Below are 17449 nucleotides of genomic sequence, written 5' to 3' on the forward strand. Positions count from 1 at the left end.
TATTGGGGGAGGCCTGGATGAAAGGAAGGGATAAGTGAAGAGCTGCCTGGAGGGAGACGGGGTGAAGCAGCTGAGGGTCCCATTAGGCTGGCTGGAAGGGCAGCACCACAGTGCGTGGAATAGTGACAGGCGGTGGGGGCTGGGGGAGTGTGGCTGGCACGGATGGGGAGAGCGGAGAGAAGGGTGAGTAAGTGGGAGCTGACTCACAGCTGGCCCACGCTGAGGCTGTGGGCCTGCAGTGGGAGCTTGGAAGATAATGCTTGGAGGTGGCCATGTGGCAGTTGCTGGGGCACTCCAGCTCACATGCCAGCTCTTGGAGTTGTAAGGGCCCAGACAGATGGAGACGGTGGGGAGCAGACTCCCAGCAGAATGGTAGTGGGTGTGTGCTGTGAAAGCAGCCACCGACCTCCGCAGGTGCGTTTGTGAAGGCCAGGCAGGGCTGTCCTCATTCAGACTGGGTGGGAGAACACACAGGAACAGGCTGACCGTGCCAGCAGAGCTGGCTTCAGGGGCATGGCCACAGAGTCTGTGAAGACCTTGCATTCCACCCATCGAAAGTCACCTTGAAAGACATGGAAGTTTCTGCGCAAGACAAGGGTACCAGAGGCTTCCATTGTCTTCAGTGGAGACTCAACTTCCCGTGGAGTTGGGAGTTAGAGTAAGGAAGCAGGTTAAGAGTGAGGAGCCAGGCTAATCAGGCTTGCCAGAGGAGCCACGCTCAGGGCTGAGCCCAGTGCGATGAGGTCTAAAGCTGAAAGGTCTTGTGGCACATTGAGTTCGTTCTCAGATGCATGACTATACGTAAACACGAGGGCTCACATGCACTGCAGAGGAGAGGAATGGACCAGGCAGGTGCACCAGGGACCACCTTATATCTCAGGGCTGTTGAGATTACTATTATTCCAACATAATTAGGGCCATCTGCCATTCAACCTTCTCTATCTTGGAAAATCCTGTAGGCTCTGAAGAACACGTCCCCCACGAACACCCTCCCACACCCCCACATGCCTCCTCCTCACATGGGGGCCTTCCAGACAGCCATGGTGCCAGCGCTCAGGAGGGGTCTTAGAGAAGGGTGGTGGCTCTATTTCAACCTCTCCCTGCCGTATCACAGAGCATTATGCTTTAGCTCCTCTTGGAGAATCTGAATGTATGGATCACTCTGTGTCTAATAAATCTCCAAGCTAATTTTCATGCAAAATATCTCATTGCTTCTCCCAAACAGCTCCTTAAGGAAAGGAGAGGCCAATCGCTTCCTTTGATTCTCAGTTCAACAGCTAATGTGATGTGACAAAAGCGCCTTAAGATCGGTGACAGTGTTAACTATCAGGAGGGAAGCAGCTTAAAAGATAGTCTCCCAGCATTTCCTCAGTGATTTACATGAAGATTAGCTTCAGATTTGACCAGGAGAGAGCCTTGATAGAAACTGGAAGAAAACTCTCCCGTTTTTCTCAGACACTGCCCAGTCCTTCTAAACTGGATTCGCAGATAAAAGCTCGCGGAGAACTGGTTGTTTCCGTAGCTCAGCCCTGTTAGGGCTGCCCTGAGCTCTCCCCATTCTTACCGGCTGATGGCTCAGGGATTGATGGACACTGTTACCCGTTCTCCTCCCCGGTCCCCCCAGCCCCAGCCAACAGCCCAGTGAACGCTCATTTGTCTCTGCAAGATGAAGTGAAGCCCCGTGGCATTTCTTCCAAACAGGACTTGATTTGAGTTTTCTTCTTAAATCCTCTTCTTCCTTCTCTGCTCCCCACAGGACGCTGTACAGACCTCGTGATGAGGCCTGGAAAATCTTCATTGCTCCAGTGAGCTGTGTTATGACACATTGAGTCTCGCCATTAAGTCAATATTTAGAAGTGCAATTTAGAAATGGCAGTAGTTCAAGTCTCCCTGTCAGGTAGATAAAGCAGCAGACTGAAAAATTGATACGTGGTGAAGAGTCCCACATACCCCACCACAGGGCCTGAGACATTTAATACCGTTCACAGATCCTTAGCACCCCCACCCAATGGTCCCATTGAGCCGTGCAGGGAGAAAAGTATCTCGGGAAATGATCCTAGGCCCTAAATCAACGATTTCTTTGGGCAAGGCCATCCAGCAAGTGCATTACCAGGACCCAGGAATGTTCTGCAAATGATAAGAACCAAAGATGTGATGTTCACTAACTTCACTCCCCTACCCCATCCCTCTCGTTTGGTGTCAAAGGGATTTAATTGAGGGCGAAAGGAAGCTTTTTCAATCCTCATTTCATATTGGAGAGCAACCCAAAGTAGAGAAGGGTGCCTTGTGGGGGTGGGAGGTGGCGAGAGGAACCAGGGAATTTGAGAGGATAATTAGATAGTGTGTAGAAAGGAAGTTTGAGATTCTTGGACAATCAGTGCTACCTTGCATGGTGGCAGCTGCTTTTTAAGGTTATTCTCAGAGCTATCATAAAGTAAAAAAGAAAAAAAAAAAAAGGAGAGCATATGGATGCAATCTCTCTTACACCCTTGAGATGGCATTGGGTGTGGCTCTGGGCTCTTCTGGTCCCTTCCTGTCCCATGCAGGTGCTCAGAACAATAAGACATCTTCTATGTAGGAAAAGACACCTTTCCACCTGTCTTCCACTCCTCCACTTTCCAAAAGTGGGCTGGGTAGGAAGTTGGTGGGTGGGCATTCGACTCATTTCATATCAAATTTTAGTTGTTATAATCAAGGTGATTCCATCTGCATAAGTAATAAGCATGTGTTGATTGTTGGCCAAGAAATACAGATCATCTACAGTCCCTTTCTCTTTCCTGTCATGATAGGTCCCTGACAACCTTCAGTTAAGCTGGCTTTTGATTCACACACTCAGCACAGGGAAAATGGAGCCCAGCATCAGTCATACAAGGATGTGAGTTATAACATCATAGCTAAGGCATTGCCTCTGCGTACATGATGCCAAACATCTGGGCAAAAACTAGGCTATTTTTCAGGCAGATATTTGACACTGCAGATACGAGGGATCTGGATGGTCACTAAATTTTCCAATAATATCACCACTTTGGCAGGAGACATGGAGATTTATGTAGTTTTAGAGCTGGAAGAGGCCTTAGTCAGAGGGCAGTTTGCTGATTCCCACACTTGTGAATGAAGAAACTGATCAAAGCCATGGATCACCTGTCCAGAAAAAAAAAATAGAGCCACATTCACAATTTTGTGCTCATAGAATACAAAAGACTATGATGATGAGGAGTGCCAAGTGGTCTTTGACCTGTGACACACACACATACCGATGAGACCTAATTGATTTGATTTTTTTATGTGATGGAAACACGTATTAAAAACATATTAAAGTATCAAGTGAAACCTAAGCCCCTGTAATTAATGTTGTCGGGCAAGGGTTTGCTTGGGTCAAAATTCTGTAAGAGTCTGCATTGAATTCACATTGCATCATTTCCTTTGTCAGTAATTTTGGCAAGATCTGCATCACTGATGTTGTCTGTCTGTGTCAGCAAAAGAAAAAAAAAAGATTACAGATTCGCATTTCAAGTGTGAGATTGTCTCAAAAGCAGTGATCTTCAAAGGCGATCTGCAGGCCTTCGAGACACCCACCATTTCGGCTGCAGAGAGATTGAGGCGGTGCTCCTCGCTGGACTGCTGCCCGCGGAAGCAATTCCTGCCGCATTCGAAAGTTTTCATGGCTGTCAAGCCAATCCACTTGCGCTTCACAAGATGGTATCTTGGCCAAAAGAGCTCATGGCTGTCCAGCAGCATCCATTATGCTGATTACAGAGTCTTACAGAGAAATCCAGGGGTGCACTTCCATCCTCCACAAATCATGGCAAATCCATTTCTTCGCAAAAACTCTTTAGAGGGTGTGACTCAAGGTCTTGGAATGGGATCTCAGGAGACAAACACGAGCAAAAACAGATACTTGTCACCCCGCACCCACTCCCGAGAACTCAGCGTCCAGTGAAGGGGCCAGATCATAATCTCATCCTTAGCCCAATAAATGTAAACATGTAATTATGCAAAGCATAGTGAAGAAAGATATATTGCATGATGACATCACCTAGTAAAAGATGGGGTTTCAATTGAGAAGATGGACGGAGGAGTCTGCAAAGGGACAAGAGCTACCATCTGAGAAGACGACTAAAGAGCAGGGGGTGCAGGAGTTCGAGGGAAAGAGCATCCAGACTGAAGGACTGTGTGTGTTAAGGTCGCGGAAGGGATGGGGAGAAACATGGAAAGTTCCAGAAACAGAGAGAGGAGAATGGGTGTGGTGTGGATGAGGCAAAGAAGGGCTGAGGCCAGCCCGGCTCTCTGAGCCAAACTGAAGAATTTATTCCTATGCTGAGGGGATGCGAAATCATTGGAGGGTTCTAAGGAGGAAGGTGGCAGTCTCATGCTTGCGTTTGAAGAAGACCACTCTAGCTGCAGCGTGGAGAGGGGAGTGCGGGAGAGAGGAACAGATGGCTGGGCCTTGACAGACCAGCCAGGAAGCCACAGTGTGAATGTTGGGCACAGATGAGAAGAACCTGGACTGGGGCCGGTGCTGTGGCTCACTTGGTTAATCTGCCACAATTATGGCACCAGCATCCCATATGGGCACCGGGTTCTAGTCCCGGTTGCTCCTCTTCCAGTCCAGCTCTCTGCTGTGGCCCGGGAAGGCAGTGGAGGATGGTCCAGTGCTTGGGCCTCTGCACCCACATGGGAGACCAGGAGGAGGCACCTGGCTCCTAGCTTCAGATCGGTGCAGCATGCCAGCCGTAGCAGCCACTTGGGGGTGAACCAATGGAAGGAAGACCTTTCTCTCTGTCTCTGTCTCTCTCTCTCTCTACTGTTTAACTCTATCTGTCAAAAAAAAAAAAAAAAAAAAAAAAAAGAACCTGGACTGAGTACCCTTGACCCATAGTGCATGATCCTCTTTCCTGCCTCAAATGCTCCGAGGAATTTATCCTGCATGGATACGCAGTACCCCACTATAACCCGCTATAATATAATAGAGAGAATATAACACACAGCTTATAAACAGAAGAACAGGAGTCCTGGAGACAGTGATGAGGAAATGAAATTTTTAATGACCAGATGGAGGAGGATGCGCCTGCAAAGGCAAACAAGGAGTGGCTTGAGAGGCAGGAGGAAGGACAGGAAAGCTGGAGTAGTGTAGAAAAGAGGGTTGTCTCACCCTCCGAAGCCATCTGAGGGTTATCTCATCCTGTGAAGCCCTCTAGCTATGGCGCTGACCTCGTCTGTGAGGGTGGGGCAGGATTCACCGAGGAAGTGACAGTAGCTGAAATCTGTTGACACACTCTTGCATCAGAGACCAAAAGAATTTGATGATTTCAAGAGAACAGTGTGCATCCTCAGTTCTGTGGTTCTGGGCAGTATGGGGCCCACAAAGGGCGCATGTGGGTTTCTTGCCTGGGATATTGCTGGTGAGCTGTCACATGTCTCTGACATTTTCCAAGTCAGACTGAAGGGCTGTCCACGCTCGTGACAGATTCCTTCATTTCTCTCTGATGCAAGGCAGTCTTGACTTTAATAGTGACAGTGATGACTGGACATAATCTAATAGTGGCTTGGAAGCAAACAATAGACAAACAGTAACATTTGCTATGATCTTTCCCACAAAGATAATTTTCAATGAAACATGAAAACAAAAATTTGTTTTGTTGTTCTGGATCCTCTGAATCCCATTAAGAGTTTATATATCCCACTAAAAGGGGAGACAGAGAAGAAATAGGCAATTGTCATCCAGTATGATTGATGCCATAGTTATAATAGATGCTATAATAGGTACATTATATATGTTATAGATTCTCTACATAATACTTGGATATCTTGATATATAAATAATCTACATTAGATTTTTCTAAACAAACAGATATTTATATATTATATTTCTATGTTGTTTATCATATCTATATATACTAAGACTATTATATTATAATAGATGTTGGGTATACATGTAGGATATAGATTCCTAGCAGCATTTGAAGCAGAGGAAAGGATCCTATGTTAAGTTTCAAAGACAAAGCAAGCAAGGACATACAATATTTGTGGATCTGAAAAAAGTAAAATATGATTGGAGCTGCTTGACTAAGGTAGAAGTGAAGTGATGATGGAGCTAGAGTTGGCCAGATCTTTAAGTATCCCATGTGCTAATTAAGGGATTTGGGCTCAAGGGTCAGGATACATGAATAAAGTAGTATCAATTGCAGAAACAGACAAGAACAAAATCTCAGTGGCCTAATCCAACAGAAGTTGAATTTTTTTGTCCATGGGAAGTCCAAATGAGTATTCTGACCATCAGTTGACTCTCCTTCAAATAATCCTAGACGCAAAGGTTTGCCTCTTCTTGTGCCTTTATCATCATCAGTATACTGGTACTTCCTTTTCCATAGGGGATGTGTTCCAAGATCCCTATTGGCTGCCTGGAATCATAAGCAGCATTGAACCCTAATACACTATATGTTTTTCATGCATATGTACCCTATGATAGAGTTTAATCTATACATCTTTAACCATAATAACTAATAATAGAAAAATTACAACAGCATGCTATAATAAAAGTTATGTGAATGTGATCTCTGTCTTGGAAGTATCAAGACAAATAATATTATGGGACCATGGCTCACTGTGGAGTCCCTGGAACCATATGAAGTGAAACCACAGACAGGGGAACTCCTTACTATATACAAACTTTAAGATCTGGTAGAAGATGAAAAGGCACTAAGAGGATACATGGAGGTTTTTGTGAGCCAGACCTGATACATATTGTTTCTTCTTTCATTCTATTGGCTAGAACACAGTTACACAGCTCCACCTAACTGCAAGGGCGGCTGGGAAATCTGCATGTTGACGTAGAAGAGGAAACACATTTGGCAATAGGTTAAAAGTGTCAGGTGCAGTGAGTACTTTACTGAAACATACTATGATAAATCATTAAACACTATGTTGATAATTATCTCTCTTTGGGATAGAAAATGATGGTATATGTATAGAAAGGATGTGGAATGATGCATATGGAGATGATAAACATTAGTTGCCATTGGGTGGAATTATACGGGTTCACTGGTTTGGTTTTTTTGCTTGTCAACATTTTCTCACCTCCTTGTTAGCCAAGGATGCATTGCTTTTATACCAAGAAAAGTGATTCAGATTGTTTCCACTAATTTTTAAAGCTGGAAACATTCCTGAATGTTGTTAGTTAACCCTGGCAACATGAACACTGATGCTGTTTTAGGTTCCATAAGTAGTCCAGAGATATTTAAAGTATGTGAGAGGATTGCACAGGTTGTGTGCAAATATTACATCATTTGATGTAAGGGACTCACTTGAGCATCTGTGATTTTTTTATCTGTGGAAGTCCTGACACAAGTCCCCAGTGGATATATGACAAACTAATCTGTTTTGACCAAACTGATGTGTTAAGCAAATTGTCTTCAGCCAAATTGCTTTGTTCTACGTTTATTTCAACTCAAGTGCATGACTAACTCTGCATATTCCTGATCAGACCACTTGGCCTCTCTGGATCTGTAATACAGAATATTCTCACATGAGTTGGAGAACATCTACTGGAGGGTTCCAAACTGCATTCACCTGCTCTCAGCTCCCCAGTAGTGCATCAGGGGCGTACAACACAGCCAAATGTGCACAGCAGAGTCATGCCACTGTGTGATACGTGCGATGGAGACCAGCCTCAGGGCTGTATCACCTCTCCTTGCAGCTGTGTGGGCCACCTGTTCCTAGCATCAACTGAGTGTTTCATCAGGAATGGAAAACAAAATTTGTCAGCTAATGTCTTCAAATGGAAAGAAAAAGAGAAAGAAGAAAGATGGAAGAGGATAGAAAGAAAAGGAGGGAAAGAGAAAGGGAGGAAGGACTGTGGGAAAGGGGGGATTAGCAAGGCAACGGGAGGGCAGAGGAGGGGATAAGAGGAGAGGAGGAGGAAGAGGGGTTGAAGGGACATCAAGGACTCCCTAGGGGGAGCTGATGACAGAAGCAAGGCCCCGGGTGACCGCAGATCAGCTGCTGCTAATGCCAGGACAGCGTGTGAGCACCTTGGAGTGCTCACTCTGCTTCCCCCGGGCGCCCTCCTCCCAGAGGTCCGGGAGCCCTCCTCTGACCCAGCGCATGTTCAACCAGGCCTGCACTCAGGCAGCGCCTTCTGCTCAACCAGGGCCAATGAGGTGGTGTCTCAGGCCAGACAAGGTTCCCTTCCGATCGCCTTCAATGCTATACCAATGTAAAGGAGCGATTCCTACGGAAATCATCACCTTCTGCTTAGGACCCAGCACTGAGTCTTCCTTTTAGTGCTGCAAGATCAAGTGTCAGTCACAGGTCCAGGTGGCCTCTCTGGGCTGGCTTTGGGGTTCCAGGCATTCTGCCGGCTCATGACTAGATTCATTCCCAGCCAAAGCTCTGGGAGACCCAGAGCAGCTGCTGGTGTGGGCGGCCTGGGAGCTCAGTGAGGCTGCCCAGCCCCTTCCATGTATTTTCCACATGAGTCTGGAGGCAGGCTCTGATCTTGAGGCTCCCTGTGCGGCTGTGGCTGCCCTGGGACCTGAGTTCTGGCTGAGTCTGGTGAGGGCCTTGTGCTGCTGGGACACCCACCAGCCTTCCCAGGTTTCTGTTCAACTCCCTGGAGTGGAGCAAAGGCTGGTGGATTTAGACATATAGAGTCCTGGCCAGGGAAAGAGAAGAGGCTCAGAGGTGCTACCTCCAGCTTAGTGCAGCGCTCAGAGAGGGTGCCAGAGCCTCCAGCTTTGGGGAGCTATGGGCGGGCCGTGACCTTCTCTATGGGTCTGCTTTCCTTCATGGCCATTGCCACACTGTCAGTGCCGAGCACTACACAGAACAAGAGAGGTGGGTCTGTGGGCAAGCAGGCCCGGCCAGCCCCTGCCCTGCCCCTTCTCATTGAGCCGTAGGTTGCCAGCTATCTGATGCAGCCTTTGTCAGATGGATCTCACAGTGTGGAACAAAGAGGGGGCACTTTCACCCCAGCTGAGCTGTGTCCTTCCCTGCCTGCCCCTCCTGTTCTCCTTCCTGTGTTTCCAGCACGTCCCTGGACCACTTAGGGGGAATTCCAGGCAAGAGAAGGCAGAGATCCAGAACATGGCTTCTAGATCAGTTCAGCCACCCCTCACCGGGAGACTGGGAGACAGTCCCTTAACCTCTCTGCTCTGCTTTCCCGTCTCGGCAACACTCAGATTTACCTCTTGGGTTGTTGGGAAGGTTAAATGAGGTACGATATCTAGACAATCTCTTTAGAATGTATTTCTTTAAAGATTCTTTTGAGAGAGAGAGAGAGAGAGAGAGAGAGAGATGCTGATTTACTCCCCAAATGGCCTCAATGGCCATTGGTCCAGGCTGAAATCAGGAGCTTGGAATTCCTTGTTCCACGTAGGTACAAGGGCCTAAGTACCTGGGCCATCTTCCATTGCTGTCCCAAGCATATTAGCTGGGACTGGATCTGAGCAGAGCAGCCAAACTCGAACTGGCTCTCTCATTTGGGATGCTGGTGTCATAGATGGTGGCTTAACCCTTGTGCTACCACGCCGGCCCTGACGTGTTTTTAATTACTCTAATGTGTCCTTTGTCCTCTGATTCTAGAAAAGGTGTTTCGGCTTGCGTCCATTTGAAGGAGTGGTACAGGAGCAATCAGGCCGAGGTCACCCTTAGCCAAAGATAAGCTGCAAGGCTGCGTCAAGAACTCAGATACGCATGTGTGGCAAAGGCTGCATGGGGAAGCACAGCTCTGTTTTGCACTGCCAGGAGGAGTCTAGGATAGGCATGAGGGCCAGTGTGGAACAGGAAGCAGGTGCCCCCTGAAAAAGGTGAGCGGAGGAGCCAGCCATGCCGTCCACGGAGAGCAGGAGGACAGATGTCTTGGGCCCACGGCAGGAACTCCTGAGAACAGTGAGCCAGGCGCATGGCTGATATAGAGGTGCAGCGTATCGTCCCTGGCGGAATGCTCACTAGACTGCTGGTCCCTTAGAACTGGCACCAGGGCTGTTTGCCCAACGGCCGTGGAGAGGTAGCTCCACACCCTCACAGGCGCAGTCCTTACTCCTTCCTGTGCTTGGGAGTGGCAAGACCAAGAGAACCCATCAGACGTGGGGAGGAAGGCAGCTGCTGAGACTTGGGGGCTGCAGGCTCCCATAGAAGGGGGTGAGAAGGAACCCCTAGACAGCAGCTAAGGTTCCAGCACCCCAGGGGAGCTCTGCAAGCAGGGGCTTGTCGGCATCTTGCAGCCTGAGCAGGTCGGATCTGCTGTGATCTGCATACCGGGAAATCAACCTTCTCAGAGAAGGAAGCTTTGGTCGGGGCGAGGTGGCACAGAACAACGAATGGCTTCCATCGTGGGGAGTGTGCAGTCTTGGTAATCATTCCGTGGTTTTCAAGATTGAGATCATGTGAAGCAAGTGCCTCGGGCACAGGGATCTTTGGATAGCTCATGTCAGGGAGCTTCAGGGGCCATCATTCTAGTAGTGGTCACTCATTCCTCCCCTGCCCCACTTGGAGGCCCTGCAGTCCCTGTCCCTGGGCCAGGGAATTTTTTTTTTCTGATCTAAACCTAACCAACAGGTGCAGAGGTGAAAACCCTCATCACACCTTGCTGTGACTTCACCCCCTGACTTTCTGAAGAAGAGACTCCGCCCAGCAAAGGCTTTCTTTGCCTCTCACCTTGGTTTTCCGTTAGTCACTGATTACGCCCAGTGGGTCAATTTCAGCTGAAGCTTTAGAATCAGCTCTAATAAATGAGCTGCTCCTCCTCAGATTTGTCTTCCCAGCTTGCTCTCACCCCTGCACCAAGGCCAGTTTTAGGGGCATCCATACTCTGACTCAGCCCACTCCCTCTCCCCCATTCTGCAGAAGGGAGCCGCTGCCAAAGATGCCTCCCCCCATGGGCCATGCCAGCCCCGGGGATAGGGTCTCTGAGATCAAAGGCTGTGCTTCCCCTCCAGGACTTGTTCCCACAAGCTCCTGTGCCTCAGATGGATTTTCCTGGGAAAGGCTACATGTTTCTAAGAGTTAATTGGCTTAGCCGTTTTAATAAGCTCTCTTGAGACACGTATTCAACAGCTGCACACCTGTCTCACATCACATAAAATGCAGTGCACAGGGCTTATTGGTACAAGATGTGTCAAAGTTGGCAAGCAGGACCTAACACTTGCAAGGCAAGACCTGTGCTCTAGGAAGTTTGGAGAAATGTGATTTTTACAGGCTCAACTTGGTGGTCCTTGGGGGAAGTTGCCAGGAAGCCAGGCACGTTTAGAAAACAGTGTGCATGGTGGAAAGGTACCAGAGCTGGGAGACGCGTCGGGCACCTTCTCAGGACTTTGTCCCACCTGAGACCTTTGCTCTCCCAGCTGGGAAAGAAAGGTTGCTAGGTGCAACCTGTTAATTGGGCGAGATTCCACAAGGACAGCATCCACACTGTAGACATGGTAGATTTGCACATTTGTTTCAACCGTTTGTTGACTCATGGCTGTGAAGTGTTGTGGTGAAAAATATGTTAAAATATTTTTCTGATGGATGGAAGTATTTTGAAGAAGAAATACCTTAAACAATTTGGGGACCCAAATATGCAAGGCCTTAGTGGTGGCTGTCAGTTATCCTGTAAGTTCTCTCTAACTCCATGTTTTCTACTCTAGGATGCATTTATGCACTTGTATAAGGAGATGGTTTGGGATGAGACTATCTAGCAGGATGGAAGACCCAAGGCAGAGATAACAGTAGGTCCTAAAATATGAATGCAGGGGCCAGTGTTGTGGGGTAGCAGGTAAAGCTGCTACCTGTGGCACCAGCATCCCACCTAGGTCCCAGGTGTTCCATTTCCAATCCAGCCTTCTGCTAATGGCCAGAAGATGGTCCAAGTGTTCAGGTCCCTGCCACCCACGTAGGAGACCTGGATGAAGCTCCTGGCTCCTAGTTTCAGCCTGGTCCAGTGCTGGCCATCACGGCCATCTGGGGAGTAGACCAGCAGATGGAAGAGCTTCTCTCTCTCTCTCTCCCTCCCTCTCTCTCTCTCTCTCTCATCTCTTCCTCTCTCTGTAACTCAGACTACCAAATAAATAAATAAATCCTTTAAAAAGAAAGCAAAGTACAAGTGCAAATTAAGAGCCATCGCCTTCAAAGTTTCCTGGGAATGACAAGGAAATAAGAGGGAGTGAAGCTGAAACATGCCCTCCGTGTGTGCCCAAGACCCCGGTCTTACCCCCAAGCTCCTGACTGATCTTTGCAGCTCCAATGTCGGGACTATGCCATGGTTCTCTGCTTCTCTATGGATCCCTGAGGCAGAGGTGTGGAAATCCCGGCTTCCCTCCATCCTGTCGGGGAGAACTGTAATGGCTTCAGCTGACCAAGTTCCAGTCTTCTGGTGAAGCCATGAGAACGGCCAAGAGGCAGCAGCCCGGGAGGTTGAGCAATGCTTGCCCACATTCTCAGATTCTGCCTGTTGCGGACCCAGGAGAGGGGCCCACAGACGCCCGATTAGAGATGTCTCATGGGATGCACACAGCACATTTTCTTCTAGTTTGCTGATTTCTATCAGATGAAGACTAAGGAAAACAAAACAAAGCACCCACACAAATTCACCAAGGCATAATTAGTGTGGCTGTCTCAGAAATAACCAATTCGACCTGTTCTGTGTTCCATTGCATTGCGCTGTCATCTCCTGCAGTCTGTACCCCTTGCCAGTCATTTAAATTCATTCTGGGTTTTAACATTAGAGTAAAATATCTTTCCTTTTGGGATTTCACCAGAGAGCAGTCATTCTGTGATAGTGCAAAAAAGCATTGCACTCGCTATAGTCTGTCCACTTGGGTACAACCCCTTCTCAGGGGCACGTGGAGGTATGAGCCATCCAAGTTAACTGTGTCTGCAGGACCTGCATCCAGAGGATCTCTGATGGGTTGGGATAGGATTTTCTCAGCCCACTGCCTGGCACTCTGACCAGCTGAATGCATAATAAGTTACAGAGCCCCGTTTGCCCTGCTGTGAATGTTCTTACTCTCTTCTCTGCTACAGAGCTTCAGTAGTAGGGAGTCCCTGAGGGCACTAAATCATACTATTGTCAGCCCTGACTCATCTCTCACCTCCAGCTCTCAGCACTTTATGCCCAGGTGTTTTCTGGATATTTCAGTTTGCAGAGTAGTGATATTGCTGCCTATTTTACAACTTTAGGTGTCTCCAAACTGGGTTCCCAAGGATTTCTAACAGCAAAAATAGTTTTAAGGGAATCAGTGCTATGATGCTGAACTTTTATATGCATTGTAAAATCATCCTGACTGAACATACACTCTTTTCCTACCTCACATAGGAAAGGAACACCTCTGACCCACGAGGAATCTTACTAAGGTATGGTGTTGCAGTATATTAAAGCCTCCAACACCCAATAGGTGGACAATTTATAAGTGTTGAGAAAGTCGATGAGTCTAGTGAGGAAATAACAAAACTTAAAATGAAAAGAACCAAGTAGTTTCCAACACCTTTAAATTATTTAAGAAAAACTTAATTGAATTGTCAGCTGAAATATTATTTAAAAATTTATGCTGATGGATCACTATGATTTTGGCACTCAAAGGCACAGTTCAAAGAATTAAATGACATTGGCACAACACAATATTTCTATTGCCACCTACTTATTTATGTGAACAACTTTGTTTGCACTTATATTTACAAATAGAAACAGAATTGATCTGAACTTGTCTCATTCTATAGATCAATCATTCATTCATGGATATGTGAATTAATTTTAAAATTCATGAAGAAATGCATTTCTAACAACATGCCACTTTTTATGTTTAAAATTATTTATTAGAATTTGGGGTTCTGCTTGGCATAATAACGGGCTAAGTTGTTTTGAAGCAACTTGACTCCTGAGGAACAACCAGGAAAGCTGTCAGACTGTGTGTGTACATCTGGTAGAGATGTACCAAGACCTAGAGAAAGATATGTATCTAGTGTTGCTCTTTCAGTTAAATGCTGATCTCATAGCAACAGTAGAGAGGCTAAGAAACTGAACTGAGCTGTTGGCAGAATCACAGGATAGGGAAAGGACAAAATTTGGAGTTCTGGGCCTGTCACAGAAAAGACACCTGGTAAAAATCCCAGACTTTAGTACAATTAAGGGCAACACTCTAGGATTAAGAGTGAGATAACATAGACATGGGAGAAGCCGTCACAAATACAAAGCTGATCTTTACATCATCTTAACATCTGACTAATTCCACTCTGGATGAAAGCAATCTACCCCTAGCCTAAGTGCCCACCATAAGCAAAAGCACATCATTTCTAGAGGAAGATAGCCACATATGGAACACTAAGATAGATGTATATTTCTCTGTGTGTTTATATGATATGCAGAATTCAACTAAAAAGAAAAACAGGAAATAGAAAAACAAGGCCTGTCCGAAAATTTAAGAGAAAAATCAGCAGTGGACTCAAATCCAGAAAGGAGACATGGGCCTTAAAAGAGCAATGGTAGAACAAAATGGCAAAATGGAAAGTTGCACTAATAATTAGAATGTTTTGTGGAAAAAGAATTCTACAACTAAAGACAGAGCCATCCAGTTTAAACATGGAGACATGAAAGGATGAAAAAGGCAGAAAAGAAAGTCAGAGACCCGTGGACCTGGTTAAACGATCACAGAGGGGGAGATGAGAGGGTGAGACAGAAGCAAATGAGAAATCATGACTGAGAATTTCTCACAACTGACAGCAGATGTCAAGCCATAGATTCAGGGAGTGCTGTAAAGCCCAGGAAAGAATATCATGAATTTCATGAGTATCATGCTGAAAATCCAAGACAACGTGAGCCATCTCTGAAGCAGCCAGAGGAAGTTATCCAGAAGGGCAATGTAAGACTTACAGCTGACTTCACAACAGACAGTGGAATCCAAGAAGACAGTGGAACGATATCCTCAGAGCTGATCAAAGAAAATATATTTTCAACCCAAAAATTCTATATCCAGTGAAAATATCTTTCAAAAATGAAAGCATAATAAAGACTTTTTCTAAAGTTGGGAAACTGAGAGATTTTTATTTTCAGAAGGAAAAAAGGGAAACAGTACAAAGTTCTTCAGGCTGAAGGAAAACAGTCACAGTTGAAAGTACCAAGATGGCGGAAGGAAGTGCAACAGGAAGGGGACATATGAAGGTAAACCCAAATTAATAATCATGAGAGGGGCCGGTGCTGTGGCGTAGTGGGTAAAGCCACTGCCTGCAGTGCCGGCACTCCATACAGGCACCAGATTGAGACCTGGCTGCTCCAATTCCAACCCAGCTCTTTGCTATGGCCTGGGAAAGCAGTAGAAGATGGTCCAAGCCCTTGGGCCCCTGCACCCACGTGGGAGACTGGGAGGAAGCTCCTGGCTCCTGGCTTCGATCAGTGCAGCTCTGGCCATTGCAGCCAAGTGGGCAGGGAACCAGCGAATGGAAGACCTCTCTCTCTCTCTTTCTGCCTCTCTTTCTCTCTGTGTAACTCTGAATTTCAAGTATATAAATAAAATAAATCTTAAAAAAAAAAAGAGAGAGAGAGATAGAAATGCGGCTAAGAGGTAAACCATGGACTGAGCTTTAAAAAAAAATTACAAGAGAATTAAAATACATGACAGCATAAGCCCACATGATAGGAGAAATATGAAGTGTTCCAATGTCCTTGCATTGTCTTGGAACTTATGGAAGTGAGAATTTATATTAGACTTTAATAGGCCAATACTTCTGTCTTTAAATAATCTCTAGAGAACTTTAGGAGGAAAAGATTAATCAAAATATACAAATAGCAGACTCATAGAGGAAGGAAAATGGCATAATAATACATACATAGTCAAAAGAAGTAAAGAAGAAAGATAAAATTTTTCAAATATAAGGCAAATATAAGACATGTAATTAATGATTGACTTAAGTACAGAGATATTAGTGAATACATTAAAATGAAAATTTTTATTTTTTTTATTAAATATCCCAATGAATCTGACTCCATTTATATGAAGTTCAAAGGCAGGTAAAACCAATGTGCAATGCGAGAATACTATTAACGCTTGTAGAGAATAGTGAACAAAAAGGATCATGGGAAGGTGCTTGTGTGTGATTATGATGTTCTGCTTTCTGTTGAGGGTGCCATTCATACAGCTACACTCACTTTGTGGAAATTCACTGAATGGTACTCTTATGATTTATTCATTTTTCTATTTAATAGAAATTCACATTAAGAACAACTGTCAGTACACCGAATAAAAATAAAAAATAATAGAGACTATTTATAAAAGATATACATTATATGTAAGGATGTAAAAGGTTGAAAGTATTAGCATTTTTTAAAGACACACCACTGGGGCCGGCGCTGTGGTGCAGTGGGTTAACACCCTGGCCTGAAGCGTCAGCATCCCACATGGTTGCCAATTCGACACCTGCCTGTTCCACTTCCAATCTAGCTCTTTGCTATGGCCTAGGATAGCAGTAGAAGATGGCCCAAGTCCTTGGGCCCCTGCACCCGTGTGGAAGACCCGGAAGAAGCTCCTGGCTCCTGGCTTCAGATCAGCGCCAGCCATTGTGGCCAATTAGGGAGTGAACCAGCAGATGGAAGACCTCTCTCTCTCTCTCTCTCTCTCTCTCTCTCTCTCTGCCTCTCCTTCTCTCTGTGTGACTTTCTGACTTTCAAATAAATAAAGGAATCTTTTAAAAAAATTAAAATAAAAGACACACCAATAATGTCAAGGATGTAGATTCTAAGCCTAGAATATTTATAAATTAAGGACAATTCATGTTGAGATGAATTTCAACCCACTAGGAATATGTGATAATTCTCAATTGCTTTGTTCCTAATTACACAGTATCAACATAAATAATACCGAACTGACAGAGGTAAATCCACAACAATAATAGATTTAGACACATCTCCTTCAGTACTGATAGAATAAAGGAACAAAAGTTTAAAGGATGTGGAGAGTTTGCACAATGTAACTAACGTGTTTACCTAATTGCTCTTACTAGAACATTGCACCCAACAACTGGTAAATGTATATTATTCTCAAGTGCATATGAGAATTTATCAAAAATGACAATATGTGAGCCATAAAGCATTTAGCAACAGTTTGAGAAAGTCCGAAATCATACAGAATGTTTTCTCTGACTACAAAGTGATTAAGTTATAATCAGTAATAAAAAGGATTTGAAAACCTCATGTAATTTGAAAATAACCAGAGACTTCTAAAAATAAAATTCATGGTCTGAAGAACTATTTAGAAAACAACTTGAACAGAGGAAGAGTGAGAGAATACTACATTTAAAGTAGGAGGATAGGTGGGATGCAATGCAATTGAAGTCAGACTTAAAGAGAATTAATAGTCATATACCCATATGTATATATTAGATAAGAAGAAAAATCAAAAATCAATGATCTAAGCCTCCATTTCAAAGCAAATTAAATTTCCTCAAAATAGAAAAAAAGGTAATAGTAAAGATATGAGCATAA

At 45.3% G+C, this 17449-nt stretch overlaps 1 protein-coding gene across 7 annotated transcripts in view; it reads left to right on the forward strand.

Annotated features, from left to right (window-relative positions):
• ENPP6 (ectonucleotide pyrophosphatase/phosphodiesterase 6) overlaps positions 1-17449 on the forward strand; it is a 222758-nt gene that overhangs the window by 154078 nt on the left and 51231 nt on the right. The window lies entirely within an intron of this gene.

The sequence above is a fragment of the Lepus europaeus genome, chromosome 16, assembly GCF_033115175.1.
Source record: "Lepus europaeus isolate LE1 chromosome 16, mLepTim1.pri, whole genome shotgun sequence".
Lineage (NCBI taxonomy): Eukaryota > Metazoa > Chordata > Mammalia > Lagomorpha > Leporidae > Lepus > Lepus europaeus.